At 38.6% G+C, this 21,188-nt stretch overlaps 2 long non-coding RNA genes across 2 annotated transcripts in view; one reads left to right on the forward strand and one right to left on the reverse strand.

Moving 5' to 3' along the window:
* LOC138352300 (uncharacterized) overlaps positions 1-5,051 on the forward strand; it is an 8,174-nt gene extending 3,123 nt beyond the window's left edge. The window contains exons 2-3 of the long non-coding RNA XR_011222753.1: positions 525-641; positions 4,744-5,051. This is a non-coding gene — a long non-coding RNA (uncharacterized lncRNA). The remainder of the gene's footprint in view (positions 1-524; positions 642-4,743) is intronic.
* Positions 5,052-11,027: 5,976 nt separating this feature from the next.
* LOC138352301 (uncharacterized) lies at positions 11,028-18,901 on the reverse strand. Its single transcript, XR_011222754.1, has 3 exons — positions 18,802-18,901; positions 15,172-15,288; positions 11,028-11,264 (listed from the first exon to the last, which is right to left on the reverse strand). It is a non-coding gene; the product is annotated as an uncharacterized lncRNA (long non-coding RNA).
* Between the last annotated feature and the right edge of the window lie 2,287 nt (positions 18,902-21,188).

Here is a 21,188-nt window from a genome sequence, read left to right on the forward strand (position 1 = left end):
TACAAAGTAGGAAGAGATGTTTGTAAAAAAAAAAATCAAATATTTTTGAAAGTATAAGTAGATTTGATATTTTTCTCTAATTGTTTATTTCTGCTGTCTCGCCACCTTTATAAAATGGCATCATTCTTGCTTTTTTAAGGATATCAGGAAAAGTAAGGCACTCCAGAGATTTGTTGACTCCTTCCTAGTGTTGCCTAGCCCAGCCCAGCCTAGACAAGGCAGGCTGGGCATCCTAGCCTCACGCAGCTTAGCCCCCACCTACATGTAGCATCCCAGTCCATCCTAAGTGATCATTACCTTACTGGCTGTGTTTTCTCTTCAGCCCTGAATGTAATGTGGTGGAACATAAGCAGATACATATCAGGTCTTAGAGAATCTGTAATTCATACATTTCTTAATAATGTCTCACAAATATTTAAATAATTAAACAAAAATTGTATAATAACTTCATATTATTCTTGCAATTTATTTTTGCATTTTTTTTATACAAAATTTACATTTTAAAAGATTACCTCTATTTTTAGATTGATGACTTGAAGACTACAGTGCCATCCACAGCAAATCATGGTCTTAAAATATCTCCTAGCAATGACGAGACCAATTTTCACAGAGATCAAATTTTTGCTAAGCAGTAGTCACAGGTAAATATATATTATATATATAATATTATATATATAAAATTAGCTACTTCATTGCTCAAAGCACCTTTAGACATTCTGAGAGTTGTGCTATTTTATTAATTAATTAATTAGGCTATATTTTAATGTTTTGTAATGTTTTCATTACTTTTTTTGTTTTGAAATATAAATTGTTGAGTTTTGAAACATTTTGACATTAACTATACCTGAATATTTATAAACAGAAAAATACCAGAACTATGTCCTTGACAATTGCACTAAGAAGTCTTTGCCAAAATCAGGTGCTCAGTGCAGTAGTTAAAAACTTAAAAGTTGTACCACCTCTGGTGCAAGATTAGGGACCCATAGCCTCAGAGAAGAAAATAGAGAGTACTCAGAGAAGGCCTTGAATAATAGGCAGGCTGTTTGTGTGTGTTTCGACGGTAAGCTTGCTGACACCAAATGTAGTTACCTAAGTGTAGTTACAGGATTAGAGCTACGCTCGTGGTGTCCCGTCTACCCAGCACTCTTTGTCACATAATGCTTTGAAACTACTGACGGTCTTGGCCGCCACCACCTTCTCACTTAACTTGTTCCAACCGTGTACCACTCTGTATGCGAAAGGAAATTTTTTTATATTTCTTTGGCATCTTTGTTTAGTTAGTTTAAATCTATGACCTTTTGTTCTTGAAGTTCCAGGTCTCGGGAAATCTTCCCTATCGATTTTATCAATTCCTGTTACTATTTTGTACATAGTGATTTTATCACCTCTTTTTGTTGTCTTCTAGTTTTGGCATATATAATGCCTCTGACCTCTCCACATAGCTCTTGCCCTTTAGTTCTGGGAGCCACTTAGTAGCATGTCTTTGCACCTTTTCCAGTTTGTTGATGTGCTTCTTAAGATATGGGCACCACACAACCGCTGCATATTCTAGCCTTGGCCGAACAAAACTCGTGAACAATTTCTTTAGTATTTCGCCATCCATGTATTTAAACGAAATTCTGAAGTTAGAAAGCGTGGCATAGGCTCCTCACACAACGTTCTTTATGTGGGCCTCAAGTGATAGTTTTCTATCTAGAATCAACCCTAGACCTCTTTCTTTTATCAGAATTATATAAAGATTTCTCACATAATTTGTAGGTTGTGTGGGATCTATGTTCTATTCCACATTCCATAACATGGCATTTATTCACATTAAATTTCATTTGCCAAGTGGTGCTCCATATATTTATTTTGTCCAGGTTTTCTTGAAGGGCATGACAATCATCTAAATTTCTTATCCATCCCATTATCTTAGCATCATCAGCAAACATGTTTATATAATTCTGTATTCCTACTGGTAGATCATTTATGTAGACAATGAACATTTCTGGTGCATGTACTTTGGTACTCCACTTGTGACACTTCTCCAGTCCGATTGCCTCTGATTACTGCCCTCATTTTTCTATCAGTCAGAAAATTTTTCATCCATGTTAGAAGCTTACCTGTCACCCATCCAAAATTTTCTAGTTTCCAGAACAACCTCTTATGTGGAACTCTGTCGAAAGCCTTTTTTATGTCTAGATAGATGCAGTCAACCCAACTACCTTTTTCCTTTAAAATCTCTGTGGCTCAATCATAGAAACTGAGTAAATTCGATACACAGGATCTTCCAGATCGAAAACAATACTGTCTGTGTGATATTATATAATTTCTCTCCAGGTGTTCTACCCATTTAGTTTTTATTATTTTTTTTTTTTCAATCTTTTCACTGTTACACTTGTCAATGATTCAGGTCTATAACTGAGAGGGGTGGGGTCTTCCCTGTTGCCACTTTTGTAGATTGGAACTATGTTAGCCTTTTTCCACATGTTTGCTATGACTCCTATACACAGGGATGCCTGAAAGATCAGGTGAAGTGGAAGGCTGAGCTCAGATGCACATTCTCTCAGAACCCATGGTGAAACTCCATCTGGACCAACTGCTTTGTTCTTACTTAGCTACTTTAGCATATTTTCCACTTCATCTCTAGACATCTCTATACGCTCTATGATGTTCTCAGAAATTCTTATTGTGTCTGGTTCTCTTAAGATTTCATTTTGTATAAACACACTTTGGAACTTTTGGTTTAATGTTTCACACATTGCATTATCATTTTCTGTGAATCTGTTTCCTATTTTCAACCTCTGGATATTATCCTTTACCTGCAATTTGTTGTTTATGAATTTGTAGAATAGGCCCAGTTCTGTTTTACATTTATCCATTATCCCTTTTTAAAAATTTCTTTCTGCCTCTCCCCTTACTGCTGTATAGTTGTTTCTCACATCTTTGTATCGCTGGTATGATTGGGGGTTTGGCTTCTTTCTATGTTGATACCTGCTTGATGGGGTTCTGCTCTTCTACTCCCCAAGCCCGGCCCGAGGCCAGGCTCGACTTGTGAGAGTTTGGTCCACCAGGCTGTTGCTTGGAGCGGCCCGCAGGGCCACATACCCACCACAGCCCGGCTGATCCGGAACTTCTCTTAGAAAACAGTCCAGTTTTCTCCTGAAGATGTCCACGGTTGTTCCGACAATATTTCTTATAGTCGCTGGGAGGACGTTGAACAACCGTGAACCTCTGATGTTTATACAGTGCTCTCTGATTGTGCCTGTGGCACCTCTGCTCTTCACTGGTTCAATCTTGCATTTTTTCCATATCGTTCACTCCAGTACGTTGTTATTTTACTGTGTAGATTTGGGACCTGGCCCTCCAGTATCTTCCATGTGTATATTATTTGGTATCTCTCTCGTCTCCTTTCTAGAGAGTACATTTGGAGAGCTTTGAGACGATCCCAATAATTTAGGTGTTTTATCTCGTCTATGCGTGCCGTATATGTTCTCTGTATTCCCTCTATTTCAGCAATCTCTCCTGCTCTGAAGGGGAAAGTGAATACTGAGCAGTACTCGAGACGGGACAACATAAGTGACTTGAAGAGTACAACCATTGTGATGGGATCCCTGGATTTGAAAGTTCTCATAATCCATCCGATCATTTTTCTGGCCGACGCAATATTTGCTTGGTTATGCTCCCTAAACATTAGATCGTCGGACATCATTATTTCCAAATCCTTGACATGCTGTTTTTCTACTATGGGAAGATTCGATTGTGTTTTGTACCCTGTATTATGTTTCAGATCCTCATTTTTGCCATACCTGAAATTTATCACTGTTAAACATCATGTTATTTTCTGCTGCCCAATCGAAAACTTTGTTGACATCTGCTTGTAGTTTTTCAATGTCTTTCATTCCATTTTTGTGTCTTTTGGTCTGTGGCCCTCTCTCAATTTCTGTTGAACCAATCCTGTTTTCTGGCCCTGCATCTCTGTTTTGGTATGAATGTTTGTGTGCCTTCATTGTATATTTTGCAAAATTTGGCATACATTTAATTTACTTCCCTGTCTAGCAACAAGTCTGCCTAATTACTTATTAAAAAAAATTTGAAGTTCCCCATAGTGACCTCTCTCTCTTGAAATCAAGTTTATCAACTGTTTCAATGTCCCCATTTTCTGTGTGTGTGTGTTTGGAGGCTAAGCTTGCTGAAACCATGTGTGTGTGTGTTTGGAGGCTAAGCTTGCTGATACCATGTGTGTGTGTGTGTGTGTGTTTGGAGGCTAAGCTTGCTGATACCATGTGTGTGTGTGTGTTTGGAGGCTAAGCTTGCTGTTACCGTGTGTGTCTGTGTTTGGAGGCTAAGCTTGCTGATACCATGTATGTGTGTGTGTGTTTGGAGGCTAAGCTTGCTGATACCATGTGTGTGTGTGTGTTTGGAGGCTAAGTTTGCTAACACCGTGTGTGTACTCACCTGTTTAAATAATAATAGGGGTGTGTACCACCTCTGGTGCAATTGTAGGGACCCACAGCCTTGAAGAAAATAGAGTATTCAGAGATGACCTTGTGGATTCTCACTGAACACTAATCTTTTCTTCTCCTACCACCCCTCTTATTTTGTTTTATGCTGTATTCTATTATATATCATATAAATACATATCCAAATGGCAATATTTATTATGTCTATACAAAAAGAAGACATCCACTTTATTTTTTTTCTCTCCTTTGTTTCTATGTGGATTTTGTTGTGACTAATGATTCTCCTCCTTCCCATCAACAGGTCTTCCTCACTGGGCTTGCTCGGCTTTTGTGTTACTGTGAGGGTGCCATCATCGTTTACCTTTCAAGACTGACTCATGCTGGCATTGCATTTGTGGACTTCCCTTCACAGTAAACAGTCCTTCTCCATATGGTGATTGTCCAGGGCAAGCAGGGTGTGACTGCCATCTTGGAGAAGCAGGGTCTTTTAATATGAAGAATCTTCCGTCTTCTCTACTTACGCCAGCTTGTGCCGGCCTTGCAATTTTGTTACTTCATGGCCCTTGGGCCTTTTTTATTTATTTTACATAATAAATTTTTTTATTAATACCCGTGTTTCACAAGAGATCCTTAACATTTTAAGCACCAATTGTATTGACTAATGTACGTCTTGTAACCTTTAAGACATAAATAGACAAGACATAGATAAATGAGTGAATAATACTGAGTGACTAGGTTAGGGCGAGGAACATAGTACAGTGTCTGGCTTTGGAAGAATGCCTACTGTTTTAGAAACCTTATTGCCATGATCATAATCGTATGGGTTAAAAAGCATTTGTTGACACTCCTACACTGTGGCTTGTTGAGCTTGAAACCTTTGCTCCTTGTTCGTGTTACATCTGACCTTTTGAAGAAATTGTATGAATCAATATCCTCCAAATTGTTCAGTATTTTAAAGGTTTCGCTCTATTACTCTCTCATTTGCATATATCTAAGCATATAGATTAGTTATAGATTTAGATTAGATTTTTTAGTCAGGTAAAGGTACATACATTGCAGATGAGTTACAAAGGGAAAGACATTGACTAGAGTTCACTAGCTCTATTGGAAGAGAAACGTCTGCAAGACAAGTGTGGGCAAAAATTAAGGTAGCAGCGGCTCACAACGACCCCCAACGGCTTCATTTTGTATCTTCAACTTGCCCATCCTACCTTTACCAAAACAAGAAATGACAGGTGCAGCATAATCAATAAGAAATCTTACAGTACTCAAGTACATCATTCGTAGCACTTGGACTCCCACTCCTTTCCACAGCATGCCAAGGCCTTCAGAGGTTGTAATCTCTTCCGACATTGACTCAACAGTCTGTTCATCTCAGTTTCCAAACTCTCATAGGTATATCCAACATATATGCCTAAATATTTATATATATTAACTCTCTATATTTTTACCGTTTATTTCCAATATAATGGGCCTCCGACTTCTACATTCAAACTTTAGTTTTGTCTTCATTAACCACTAGTCCCATGTGGTGACACTGGTTTCCGAAATTGTCCAACACTGTTTGAATCTTTGAAATATCTTTGCCCAGAAACAAAATATCATCAGCATATATGATTGGAGTTACCCAATTTGAGTATTTCTCAGATGCTATCTTATTCATTAGTACATAAAACAGGGTGAGACTCAACACTCCTCCCTGAGGTGTGCAGAGTTCTTGACCTTGATACCTTGAACCATACAACCTTGATACCACACCTGAGCCTTCCTTTCCTGAAGATAATCCCCTATCCAGCGCAATAATCTCCCTTCAACACCAAGACCAGCTAATTCATATAAAATAACCTCTTTGTTGGCTTTATCAAAAGCTCCTTATAAATCAATAAAAATTCTATAATAATCATTACCATTAGCTAGACATTTAATAATACAGTCAGATGTACTTTTTCCTCTGAGGAACCCGAAAAATTATTAGACAGCTGATCACCTATTATATACAAAAGTTTATTTAAAATGATCCTCTCCATCATTGTACAAAAACACGAGGTTAAAGACACAGGTCTGTACTCTCCATTGGCTTTAGGGATAAGGATGATACAAGTTCTTTTTCATTTACTGGGAATTCTGCCCTCGTTATAACTAATATTAAAGAGGTCTAACAGCGGGCTTTTCGTCATAGTGGCAAGTTCATTAAGTATTTCATAAGTTACTCCATCCTCCCCAGGGGGCGGTAGATTTCCCAACTTTAATCGCCGTTATTAGTTCTTCTCTGGTAATACCTGTGCAAGTGACATCACCACTGTTACCTGCTGTAAGTATAAAATCCTTTCTTAGATCTTTCCAAGAATCAAACGACTCTCTCGTTACAGCGGGTAATTAAATGAACTAAGTTTGGCAGCTTCCGCCCATTTATTTACGAGACCTTTTGCAATTCGTTACGGGTCAGGATGTGCAACAAAATTATGCTTTTTACCCCTTATTTCATTTATGTCTTCAAGTTTGTTACTCCTAACTTTCTCTGCAAACTCCTGCCAATACTTGATCCAAATTTCCTTTCTCTTCTCCGCACACTTTTATGGGGGGATGCTTTTCTATACCAGATGTTTTCCGGTTCAATGTTGCATTAAATACATCTACCTCCTTAATTAAATCTTAATAAAATGCTTCTGCCGAAACTGGCTTATAAGTATCATACCAAGACTTAATATGACCAACAAGACCCCTTAATTCTCCCTTATTAAACTTTAAGCTTTTCCTCTGAAGGCAGGCATGCTTTTTATCTAGTTTAAGCTGTATTTGTAATGCAAAATCTCTTAGCATTTCATCCACAGTAAGACAATTCTCCTCTATGCCCTCAGCATTTATCAAACAAGCATAATCTAATCTCCCTTCCCTCAGATGAGTAGGAGAGGGCTCGCCCAGCAGTTGAACATCTTCATGTTCAACATGTTCATCTTCATGTTCAGAATGTTACCATCCCTATCCCCAGTTTCCTGGAGTGCTGCTATGTTAATATTCTCTCTAAGAGTATAATAGTGTACATCCACCGCTCTAGTTTTTAATCCATTAACGTTCCAAGATAATATTATCAATCTACTTTCATCCATGAACTCCGTAATATTTTTTCTTTCTCCTCACTTGCACAACTACTACTAACATCGAAGGTAATAGTATTCATATCTATTTTCTTTGTTATTTCTGTATACCTTTTTACTTTAACGAAGGTACCCCCCAGGTGTAGGGAGGAATGATCTTTTCCAGGTATATTTTGAAAATCAGCATCGTTTTGCCACGTACCGCTTCAGTGGGTAGGCGGTTCCATGAGTTAATAACTCTGTGGGTGAAAAAGTATCTCCTGTAACTGGTAACTGGCTATTCAGACGAAGGACTTCGGGTAGATGTAGTTTACATGGACCTGAACAACGGTCGTAGTCTGCTGTCTGCTCTGTGTCGAGGCTGTAGCGTCTTGGGTCGATTAGAACTGTACACGCCGAGTGCTACATTCTTGACTGGAGATTGTACTGTGTGCTATTCGATTGATTGATGAAGATTAAGCCACCCAAGAGGTGACACGGGCATGAATACCCCGTAAGTGGTGGCCCTTTTGAGCCATTACCAATATCAAGAGCTGATACTGGAGATCTGTGGAGGTGCGACTGCACCCTGCGTGACGGGAGATGTCTCCCGTGTGGTGTGTGCTATTCTGATTTATTTATAAAGATTAAGCCACCCAAGAGGTGGCACGGGCATGAATAGCCCGTAATGTGCTATTCTCAAGTCGCTTGCTTATGTACGGTGACGACACCTCACAGTAAGATATAGAAGGGTGGAAAACCGTTACCTGTAAATAGGGATAGGATTAATGCTTGTGTAATTAGTTATGCCATTATGATGATGAGATAATGGAGTATAAGGATTACTCGATCACTACATCACCTTCAACTATTACTAGGGGAACTATTCCATGGTCCAGCGATTTTCTGAAAAGGAGTTTCACTGGCAAGCATAGTGAATTAAGAGCATAAGAATAAAGGTAACTGCAGAAGGCCTATTGGCCCATACGAGGCAGCTCCTATCTATAACCACCCAAACCCACTCATATACATGTCCAACCCACGCTTGAAACAATCGAGGGACCCCACCTCCACCACGTTACGCGGTAATTGGTTCCACAAATCAACAACCCTGTTGCCAAACCAGTATTTACCCAAGTCTTTCCTAAATCTAAACTTATCCAATTTATACCCATTGTTTTGTGTTCTGTCATGTGTTGATACTTTTAATACCCTACTAATATCCCCATTGTTATGTCCATTCATCCACTTGTAAACCTCTATCATATCACCCCTAACTCTTCGCTTTTCCAGTGAATGCAATTTAAGCTTTGTTAATCTTTCTTCATATAAAAGATTTCTATTTTGGGGAATTAACTTAGTCACCCTACTCTAGACACGTTCAAGTGAATTTGTATCCATTCTATAATATGGCGACCAAAACTGAACTGCATAATGTAAATGGGGACTAACCAGAGCAAGATATAGCTGAAGAACCACACCAGGTGTCTTGTTACTAACACTTCGATTAATAAATCCCAGTGTCCTATTTGCCTTATTACGAGCAATCATGCATTGATCCTTTTGTTTTAAATTCTTACTAATCATAACTCCCAGATACCTTTCACAATCCGACTTCGCAATCTCAACACCATCTAGCTCGTATCTTGTAACTATCATCATTACCTAGTCTCAAAACTTTACATTTATCAGCATTAAACTGCATCTGTCAATCTTTTGACCATTTCAAAACCTTATTTAGATCAACTTGAAGTGATAGTGAGTCTTCTTCCGTGTTAATTTCCCTACCTATTTTTGTATCATCTGCAAATTTGCAAATGTTGCTACTCAACATAAGAACACAAGAACACAAGAACAAAGGCAACTGCAGAAGGCCCACCGGCCCATACGAGGCAGCTCCTACCTACAACCACCCAATTAATTTGCCAGTTCCTTTACGACTTGGGACTTAAATCCATTTACACTTTGGGCTTCTGAGTCTTTTAGTTTGTCAATGCTCTTCCTGATTGTGTCGCGTGTAATTGGTATTTCTCTTAATTCATTCTCCTTACCTCCGACAAACATTTGTGTTGGTGATGGGATGTCATTCAAGCTTTCTAGTGTGAACACTGATGTTAGGTATTCATTGAGAGTGTTTGCCGCCCTTTTATCATACAACTTAAAATTGTTAGTCTCATCTTTTATGGGTCCTACGGAGTCAGTTCTTTGTTTGGGTTTTACTTCGTATATATTTGCCCGAAACGCTATGCGTATTAGTGGCTTTAGGTATTGTATTTTAAATTTTAAAATTTTGCCCCGAGGTGCGAATTTATTGGGAGTACTTAGCTGTATCATTAGCAAGGTAATTAACTATAGTTTGCTGTCCTCCGTCCTTTAACAAATCCATTGACCCCTCCCCTAACCTGCCTATTTTGTGCAATAGTCGGTTTAGGATGATCCTTTCAAGCATCTTCCAAGTGCATTACATGAGACTGATAGGTCTATAATTGCCAGGGTCATTGGGTATCGGTATTGGGACCATTATTGCATGTTTCCATTGTGTGGGCAACACTCCACATAGGAATGACTTGTTAAACAGGTGGAGTAGTGGATTGCCAGACACTTCACACAGTGCATTGAGTATGTCGTAGGTGACGCCATCTTCACCAGGTGCTGTACTTTTACCCTTTTCATAGCCCCCTTTACTTCCTTGGCTGTAATTGGTTCCCCATACTCGTCATCACTAGATTGTGCTCTTGTTATCCTAATCCTTCTGTCATTATGTCGGAGGAGCTGTTCCCTGCTTACTTCTGCAGGGAGGGAGGAGGATGATGCTGCATCACTCCACTTGTGAATTAGTTCTTCAGCCTTACCCTGGGGGTCGTTGTGAGCCGCAGGCCGGGCTCTGCTCCCCTTAGCTACCTTAATTTTTGCCCACACTTGTCTTGCAGACGTTTCTCTTCCAATAGAGCTAGTGAACTCTAGTCATTGTCTTTCCCTTTGTAACTCATCTGCAATGTATGTACCTTTACCTGACTAAAAAATCTAATCTAAATCTATATCTAATCTATATGCTTAGATATATGCAAATGAGAGAGTAATAGAGCGAAACCATTAAAATACTGAACAATTTGGAGGATATTGATTCATACAATTTCTTCAAAAGGTCAGATGTAACACGAACAAGGAGCAAAGGTTTCAAGCTCAACAAGCCACAGTGTAGGAGTGACAACAAATGCTTTTTAACCCATACGATTATGATCATGGCAATAAGGTTTCTAAAACAGTAGGCATTCTTCCAAAGCCAGACACTGTACTATGTTCCTCGCCCTAACCTAGTCACTCAGTATTATTCACTCATTTATCTATGTCTTGTCTATTTATGTCTTAAAGGTTACAAGACGTACATTAGTCAATACAATTGGTGCTTAAAATGTTAAGGATCTCTTGTGAAACACAGGTATTAATAAAAAAATTTATTATGTAAAATAAATAAAAAAGGCCCAAGGGCCATGAAGTAACAAGAATACAAGGCCGGCACAAGCTGGCGTAAGTAGAGAAGACGGAAGATTCTTCATATTAAAAGACCCTGCTTCTCCAAGATGGCAGTCACACCCTGCTTGCCCTGGACAATCACCATATGGAGAAGGACTGTTTACTGTGAAGGGAAGTCCACAAATGCAATGCCAGCATGAGTCAGTCTTGAAGGGTAAACGATGATGGCACCCTCACAGTAACACAAAAGCCGAGCAAGCCCAGTGAGGAAGACCTGTTGATGGGAAGGAGGAGAATCATTAGTCACAACAAAATCCACATAGAAACAAAGGAGAGAAAAAAAATAAAGTGGATGTCTTCTTTTTGTATAGACATAATAAATATTGCCATTTGGCTATGTATTTATATGATATATAATAGAATACAGCATAAAACAAAATAAGAGGGGTGGTAGGAGAAGAAAAGATTAGTGTTCAGTGAGAATCCACAAGATCTTCTCTGAATACTCTTTATTTTCTTCAAGGCTGTGGGTCCCTACAATTGCACCTGAGGTGGTACACACCCCTATTATTATTTAAACAGGTGAGTACACACACGGTGTTAGCAAACTTAGCCTCCAAACACACACACACATGGTATCAGCATGCTTAGCCTCCAAATACACACATGGTATCAGCAAGCTTAGCCTCTAAACACACACACACACAAATGGTATCAGCAAGCTTAGCCTCCAAATACACACACACACATGGTATCAGCAAGCTTAGCCTCTAAACACACACACACACACACACACATGGTATCAGCAAGCTTAGCCTCCAAACACACACACACACACATGGTATCAGCAAACTTAGCCTCCAAACACACACACACACATGGTATCAGCAAGCTTAGCCTCCAAACACACACACACACATGGTATCAGCAAGCTTAGCCTCCAAACACACACACACACACATGGTATCAGCAAGCTTAGCCTCCAAACACACACACACAGAAAATGGGGACATTGAAACAGTTGATAAACTTGATTTCAAGAGAGAGAGGTCACTATGGGGAACTTCAATTTTTTTTTAATAAGTAATTAGGCAGACTTGTTGCTAGACAGGGAAGTAAATTAAATGTATGCCAAATTTTGCAAAATATACAATGAAGGCACACAAACATTCATACCAAAACAGAGATGCAGGGCCAGAAAACAGGATTGGTTCAACAGGAATTGAGAGAGGGCCACAGACCAAAAGACACAAAAATGGAATGAAAGACATTGAAAAACTACAAGCAGATGTCAACAAAGTTTTCGATTGGGCAGCAGAAAATAATATGATGTTTAACAATGATAAATTTCAGGTATGGCAAAAATGAGGATCTGAAACATAATACAGGGTACAAAACACAATCGAATCTTCCTATAGTAGAAAAACAGCATGTCAAGGATTTGGGAATAATGATGTCCGACGATCTAATGTTTAGGGAGCATAACCAAGCAAATATTGCGTCGGCCAGAAAAATGATCGGATGGATTATGAGAACTTTCAAATCCAGGGATCCCATCACAATGGTTGTACTCTTCAAGTCACTTATGTTGTCCCGTCTCGAGTACTGCTCAGTATTCACTTTCCCCTTCAGAGCACGGTTGCACGGTTGTTCCTGCCGGAACAACCGTGGACATCTTCAGGAGAAAACTGGACTGTTTTCTAAGAGAAGTTCCGGATCAGCCGGGATGTTGTGGGTATGTGGCCCTGCGGGCCGCTCCAAGCAACAGCCTGGTGGACCAAACTCTCACAAGTCGAGCCTGGCCTCGGGCCGGGCTTGGGGAGTAGAAGAGCAGAACCCCATCCAGCAGGTATCAAAATAGAAAGAAGCCAAACCCCCAATCATACCAGCGATACAAAGATGCGAGAAACAACTATACAGCAGTAAGGGAAGAGGCAGAAAGAAATTTTTAAAAAGGGATAATGGATAAATGTAAAACAGAACTGGGCCTATTCTACAAATTCATAAACAACAAATTGCAGGTAAAGGATAATATCCAGAGGTTGAAAATAGGAAACAGATTCACAGAAAATGATAATGCAATGTGTGAAACATTAAACCAAAAGTTCCAAAGTGTGTTTATACAAAATGAAATCTTAAGAGAACCAGACACAATAAGAATTTCTGAGAACATCATAGAGCGTATAGAGATGTCTAGAGATGAAGTGGAAAATATGCTAAAGTAGCTAAGTAAGAACAAAGCAGTTGGTCCAGATGGAGTTTCACCATGGGTTCTGAGAGAATGTGCATCTGAGCTCAGCCTTCCACTTCACCTGATCTTTCAGGCATCCCTGTGTATAGGAGTCATAGCAAACATGTGGAAAAAGGCTAACATAGTTCCAATCTACAAAAGTGGCAACAGGGAAGACCCCACCCCTCTCAGTTATAGACCTGAATCATTGACAAGTGTAACAGTGAAAAGATTGAAAAAAAAAAAATAATAAAAACTAAATGGGTAGAACACCTGGAGAGAAATTATATAATATCACACAGACAGTATTGTTTTCGATCTGGAAGATCCTGTGTATCGAATTTACTCAGTTTCTATGATTGAGCCACAGAGATTTTAAAGGAAAAAGGTAGTTGGGTTGACTGCATCTATCTAGACATAAAAAAGGCTTTCGACAGAGTTCCACATAAGAGGTTGTTCTGGAAACTAGAAAATTTTGGATGGGTGACAGGTAAGCTTCTAACATGGATGAAAAATTTTCTGACTTATAGAAAAATGAGGGCAGTAATCAGAGGCAATCGGACTGGAGAAGTGTCACAAGTGGAGTACCAAAGTACATGCACCAGAAATGTTCATTGTCTACATAAATGATCTACCAGTTGGAATACAGAATTATATAAACATGTTTGCTGATGATGCTAAGATAATGGGATGGATAAGAAATTTAGATGATTGTCATGCCCTTCAAGAAAACCTGGACAAAATAAATATATGGAGCACCACTTGGCAAATGAAATTTAATGTGAATAAATGCCATGTTATGGAATGTGGAATAGAACATAGATCCCACACAACCTACAAATTATGTGAGAAATCTTTATATAATTCTGATAAAAGAAAGAGGTCTAGGGTTGATTCTAGATAGAAAACTATCACTTGAGGCCCACATAAAGAACGTTGTGTGAGGAGCCTATGCCACGCTTTCTAACTTCAGAATTTCGTTTAAATACATGGATGGCGAAATACTAAAGAAATTGTTCACGAGTTTTGTTCGGCCAAGGCTAGAATATGCAGCGGTTGTGTGGTGCCCATATCTTAAGAAGCACATCAACAAACTGGAAAAGGTGCAAAGACATGCTACTAAGTGGCTCCCAGAACTAAAGGGCAAGAGCTATGTGGAGAGGTCAGAGGCATTATATATGCCAAAACTAGAAGACAACAAAAAGAGGTGATAAAATCACTATGTACAAAATAGTAACAGGAATTGATAAAATCGATAGGGAAGATTTCCCGAGACCTGGAACTTCAAGAACAAAAGGTCATAGATTTAAACTAACTAAACAAAGATGCCAAAGAAGTATAAAAAAATTTCCTTTCGCATACAGAGTGGTACACGGTTGGAACAAGTTAAGTGAGAAGGTGGTGGCGGCCAAGACCGTCAGTAGTTTCAAAGCATTATGTGACAAAGAGTGCTGGGTAGACGGGACACCACGAGCGTAGCTCTAATCCTGTAACTACACTTAGGTAACTACATTTGGTGTCAGCAAGCTTACCGTCGAAACACACACAAACAGCCTGCCTATTATTCAAGGCCTTCTCTGAGTACTCTCTATTTTCTTCTCTGAGGCTATGGGTCCCTAATCTTGCACCAGAGGTGGTACAACTTTTAAGTTTTTAACTACTGCACTGAGCACCTGATTTTGGCAAAGACTTCTTAGTGCAATTGTCAAGGACATAGTTCTGGTATTTTTCTGTTTATAAATATTCAGGTATAGTTAATGTCAAAATGTTTCAAAACTCAACAATTTATATTTCAAAACAAAAAAAGTAATGAAAACATTACAAAACATTAAAATATAGCCTAATTAATTAATTAATAAAATAGCACAACTCTCAGAATGTCTAAAGGTGCTTTGAGCAATGAAGTAGCTAATTTTATATATATAATATTATATATATAATATATATTTACCTGTGACTACTGCTTAGCAAAAATTTGATCTCTGTGAAAATTGGTCTCGTCATTGCTAGGAGATATTTTAAGACCATGATTTGCTGTGGATGGCACTGTAGTCTTCAAGTCATCAATCTAAAAATAGAGGTAATCTTTTAAAATGTAAATTTTGTATAAAAAAAATGCAAAAATAAATTGCAAGAATAATATGAAGTTATTATACAATTTTTGTTTAATTATTTAAATATTTGTGAGACATTATTAAGAAATGTATGAAGTACAGATTCTCTAAGACCTGATATGTATCTGCTTATGTTCCACCACATTACATTCAGGGCTGAAGAGAAAACACAGCCAGTAAGGTAATGATCACTTAGGATGGACTGGGATGCTACATGTAGGTGGGGGCTAAGCTGCGTGAGGCTAGGATGCCCAGCCTGCCTTGTCTAGGCTGGGCTGGGCTAGGCAACACTAGGAAGGAGTCAACAAATCTCTGGAGTGCCTTACTTTTCCTAATATCCTTAAAAAAGCAAGAATGATGCCATTTTATAAAGGAGGCGAGACAGTAGAAATAAACAATTAAAGAAAAATATCAAATCTACTTATACTTTCAAAAATATTTGATTTTTTTTTTTACAAACATCTCTTCCTACTTTGTAAAATTCAACATGAATACAAACACACACACACATCCCTAGGAAGCAGCCCATAGCAGCTGTCTAACTCCCAGGTACTTATTTACTGTTAGGTGAACCAGATATAGAGAATAACCACAAAATGCTATCTTTATAAGAACTATCTTGTAAAGCCACTAGTACACGCAGCATTTCAGGCAGGATATATAAAATATTATATATATATATATATATATATATATATATATATATATATATATATATATATATATATATATATATATATATATATATATATATATATATATGAATACATACATATGGGACAAAGAGCCAGAGCTCAACCACCGCAAGCACAACTAGGTGAGTACACACACACACACACACACATTTCTTGACTGCCAAAAGGCCTTTGATACGGTACCGCACATGAGACTGCTATACAAACTTGAGAGGCAGGCAGGAGTAAGCGGAAAGGCCCTAGTATGGGTGAAGAACTACCTAACAGGAAGGAGCCAGAGGGTAATGGTAAGGGGCGAAAAGTCGGACTGGCGAACAGTAACAAGTGGAGTACCTCAAGGATCGGTGCTGGGACCAATCCTCTTTCTAATTTACGTAAATGATATGTTTACAGGAGTGGAGTCATACATGTCAATGTTTTCAGATGACGCAAAATTAATGAGAAGAGTTGTGACAGACGAGGATTGTAGGATCCTCCAAGAGGACTTAAACAGGCTGCAGAGATGGTCAGAGAAATGGCTACTGGAGTTTAACACCAGTAAATGTAAAGTTATGGAAATGGGATCAGGTGACAGGAGACCAAAGGGACAGTACACAATGAAGGGGAACAGCCTACCTGTAACGATTCGAGAAAGAGACCTGGGAGTGGATGTGACACCTAATCTAACTCCTGAGGCACATATAAATAGGATAACGACAGCAGCGTACTCTACACTGGCGAAAATTAGAACTTCATTCAGAAACCTAAATGAGGAAGCTTTTAGGGCGCTTTACACTGCCTACGTGAGACCCGTCTTAGAGTATGCCGCGCCATCATGGAGCCCCCACCTGAAGAAACACATAAAGAAACTGGAGAAGGTTCAGAGGTTTGCGACGAGGCTTGTCCCAGAGCTACGAGGGATGGGATATGAAGAGCGGCTGAAGGAACTGAACCTTACGACACTAGAGAAAAGAAGGGAGAGAGGAGATATGATAGGGACATATAAAATACTCAGGGGAATTGACAAAGTGGAAATAGATCAAATGTTCACACGTAATAATAACAGAACGAGGGGACATGGGTGGAAACTGGAAACTCAGATGAGTCACAGAGATGTTAGGAAGTTTTCTTTTAGCGTGAGAGTAGTAGAAAAATGGAATGCACTTGGGGAACAGGTTGTGGAAGCAAATACTATTCATACTTTTAAAACTAGGTATGATAGGGAAATGGGACAGGAGTCATTGCTGTAAACAACCGATAGCTAGAAAGGCGGGATCCAAGAGTCAATGCTCGATGCTGCAAGCACATATAGGTGAGTACATATAGGTGAATACACACACACATTATATATATATATATATATATATATATATATATATATATATATATATATATATATATATATATATATATATATATATATATATATGAGTGTCAGACCATGGAGGAATGATTTTTTTTAATTTAATTTATATAAAAAATTATTCCTTCTGAAGATGTATTAATATATGAAAGTACTTAAGGAAATTCCTGTTTCAATTCTTCCTCCGTGGTCTGACACTGTCACATTTTTCATCAAGTGTTAATTTTTGTGATTTACACACACGTGGCATGTTTACTCACACATTATTTATATTATATATATATATATATATATATATATATATATATATATATATATATATATATATATATATATATATATATATATATATATATATATAAATATATGCAATTGACGATCACAAAACACTGATCATTTTATGCGGAAAATCCACAGAGAAATATGAAATGAGGTGAACGTTTCGGCTTTGTTAAAGCCTTTGTCAACACCAGACTGACCTAACGCAACTGATCTAACTGATCCCGTGGTCAGTCTGGTGTTGACAAAGGCTTTAACAAAGCCCAAACGTTCACCTCATTTCATATTTCTCTGTGGATTTTCCGCATATATATATATATATATATATATATATATATATATATATATATATATATATATATATATATATATATATATATATATATATATATATATATATATATATATATATATATATATGGAACCCTCAACCCTATAAGTGGAGGGTTCCTACAAACTCAACCAGAGGTGGTACCCTCTATATATTAATAAAAAGGCAAGGCTATGCTAAATCTAGGCAGGGATTGGCTTGGCTAAGCTGGTCAGGGCTTGGCTAGGGTAGGAAGGACTGGTCATGTTTAAAAGCAAGACAGGGTTAGGCTAGGCAAGACTAGGTAAGGGTATACTGGGATAGGCTTGGCTACGGTAGGCTAGGAAGAAGTAAACTAGGATAAGCAAGGCTGTGCAAGCACTATGCACAGCTAGAATGAACTATGCTAAGATGGTTTAAGCTGGGCTAGGTTAGGATAAGCTGAGTCATGCAGGGCCCCGATTGACCAGTGGAGTCTAATAGTCTAACCTTCTAGCTAGTTTGCTGACCTAAGAGTGTAAATGCCTAGCCCCTAACCTGAGATATATACAAGAGTTGTTACATTCTTGTACAGCCACTAGTACGAGTAGCGTTTCGGGCAGGTCCCTGGAATACGATCCCCGCCGCGAAGAATCGTTTTTTCATACAAGTACACATTTTACTGTTGCGTTAAACAGAGGCTACAGTTAAGGAATTGCGCCCAGTAAATCCTCCCCGGCCAGGATACGAACCCATGACATAGCGCTCGCGGAACGCCAGGCGAGTGTCCTACCACTACACCACCTGCTGCAATATTATTATAAAAGAAATATTACTTATTATAATCGTAAATACTAAATACCTGTTATGTTGATTTAGGGGCGACGACGATCGTGGGATCGGATGCGAGCCACAGGTGGCCTACACCATGCTTTCTAAGGCGTCCCTCTCATAACAAAAACAAATCCGTGCATTCATACACAAACAGAGATCCCGTGGTTATGCGAATACTTGCAATTCTTTTACTTAAAATAATAACAATTAGATTAATAATAATTAACATAATTTTTACTCAAGATTCACAAACATCATTAATACTATTTAAAAAAAAAAATTATAAGACATCTAAAAACAGATATACAGACTTTGTGTGATATTTATTTCAACATTAAATATTAATAGAATGTTGTAACTATTATTTTTAAATAGTAGGTAGTTTCCAGCTACGTATATCGCATATAAACGTTGCAAAAAGATTTTAGACTGAATTAACACATTACACATTTATGGAGTAATTAACAACAAAACAATCTTTATTTTCATTGCAGAACATATATCAGAGCATACTAGTGACTCATACATTTAAAATAGTGTGATTTTTAAACAATTCGGTTGTAAACCCGCAGAACCGCCTACCCGCCAAAGACGTAACATAAGAAATGGTATATAATTCATTATTTTAAATTACATATATAATCATTAATAATTTTCGGCAGCTATCGAGGTTCTCCATAGGTAAATTCCTGTACTCTAACAAGATGCTACTTGCTGTTTAGCTGTTTAAATTCTTGGAAAATTGTAATGACCAGCGACATAAAATATAACAATGAAATAATAGCAGGTAACTGTAGGTGAACGAAAAATTAAATTCCAAATTGATTAGATGTTTTTCTAAATATAAAGATCGACCTGAAGGAATTTTATGAATTATGGACTAATTAAACAAAAAAATAGGTAATTTTACTTGAAGAACAGATACCAGAGAATAGTTAGTGAGTACATTTATATTGTATAATGGGAGAAAGCCCCTGGTAGCCGCGAATTAAAATAACCACCTACATTAATTGATAACTAGGAAATAGTATCTGGAAACTTTATCTGAACGAAAACACAATACCAATTTGTTTAGATGTTTTTCTTAATATAAAGATCAACAGTAAGGAATCTTATTCATTATGGACAAATTAACAAAAAAAAACGATAATTTTCATTGAGGACCATATATTAGAGCATACTTAGTCACTTATATATTAAAAGTATTGTGTATTTTGAACCATTGGGGTTGTAAACAAACAGAACGGCCTACCCGAAAAGTCGTAACATAAAATGTTGCATATGTTTGCTAATTTATTATGTGATAAATCATTATTATTAATTTATGACAACTATAGAGGTTTCCCATTAGTTAAATTACTGTAGTCTGACTAAATGCTGCTACAAAACATATATAAATCCTGGGAAAGTCACAATGACCAGCGACATTAAAGCATAGAGGGTTAAATAGTAACAGGCAACTGTCGGCGAACGAAAAATTCATTTCCAAATTTATTAGATGTTTTCCTAAATATAAAGATCGATAGGCTGGAATTTTCTGCATTATGGCCTAATTAAGGCAAAAATATATATATTTTTACTTGAAGAACAAATATCAGAGCATAGTCAGTGAGTTATAGAATAATAAGAGTGTGGTATTTCATTGTATAACAAGAGATAGTCCATGGAAGCGAAAATAGACGTAGTTTTACACAAAATAACGTCCAAAAACAGCCGTAGAGTCAAACGGCAAATGTTGACGTTCTTTTTAAGAGGACAGGTTGGCCTGGGAGGGTCCTACAGTCACTCCTGGTGCCTGGCAGGGTCCTACAGTCACTCCTGGCGCCTGGGAGAGTCTTGCAGTCACTCCTGGTGCCTGGGAGGGTTCTACAGTCACTCCTGGTGCCTGGCAGGGTCCTACAGTCACTCCTGGCGCCTGGGAGAGTCTTGCAGTCACTCCTGGTGCCTGGGAGGGTTCTACAGTCACTCATGGTGCCTGGGAGGGTCCTACAGTCACTCCTGGTGCCTGGGAGGGTCCTACAGTCACTCTTGGTGCCTGGCAGGGTCCTACAGTGACTCCTAGTGCTTGGGAGGGTCCTACAGTCACTCCTGGTGCCTGGCAGGGTCCTACAGTCACTCCTGGCGCCTGGGAGGGTCCTACAGTCACTCCTGGTGCCTAGGAGGGTCCTACAGTCACTCCTGGTGCCTTTCAGGGTCCTACAGCCTCTCCTGGAACCTGAGAGGGTCCTACAGTCACTCCTGGTGCCTGGGAGGGTCCTACAGTCACTCCTGGTGCCTGGCAGGGTCCTACAGTCACTCCTGGCGCCTGGGAGAGTCTTGCAGTCACTCCTGGTGCCTGGGAGGGTTCTACAGTCACTCCTGGTGCCTGGCAGGGTCCTACAGTGACTCCATGTGCCTGGCAGGGTCCTACAGTCA

Source organism: Procambarus clarkii, chromosome 53 (assembly GCF_040958095.1).
Source record: "Procambarus clarkii isolate CNS0578487 chromosome 53, FALCON_Pclarkii_2.0, whole genome shotgun sequence".
NCBI lineage: Eukaryota > Metazoa > Arthropoda > Malacostraca > Decapoda > Cambaridae > Procambarus > Procambarus clarkii.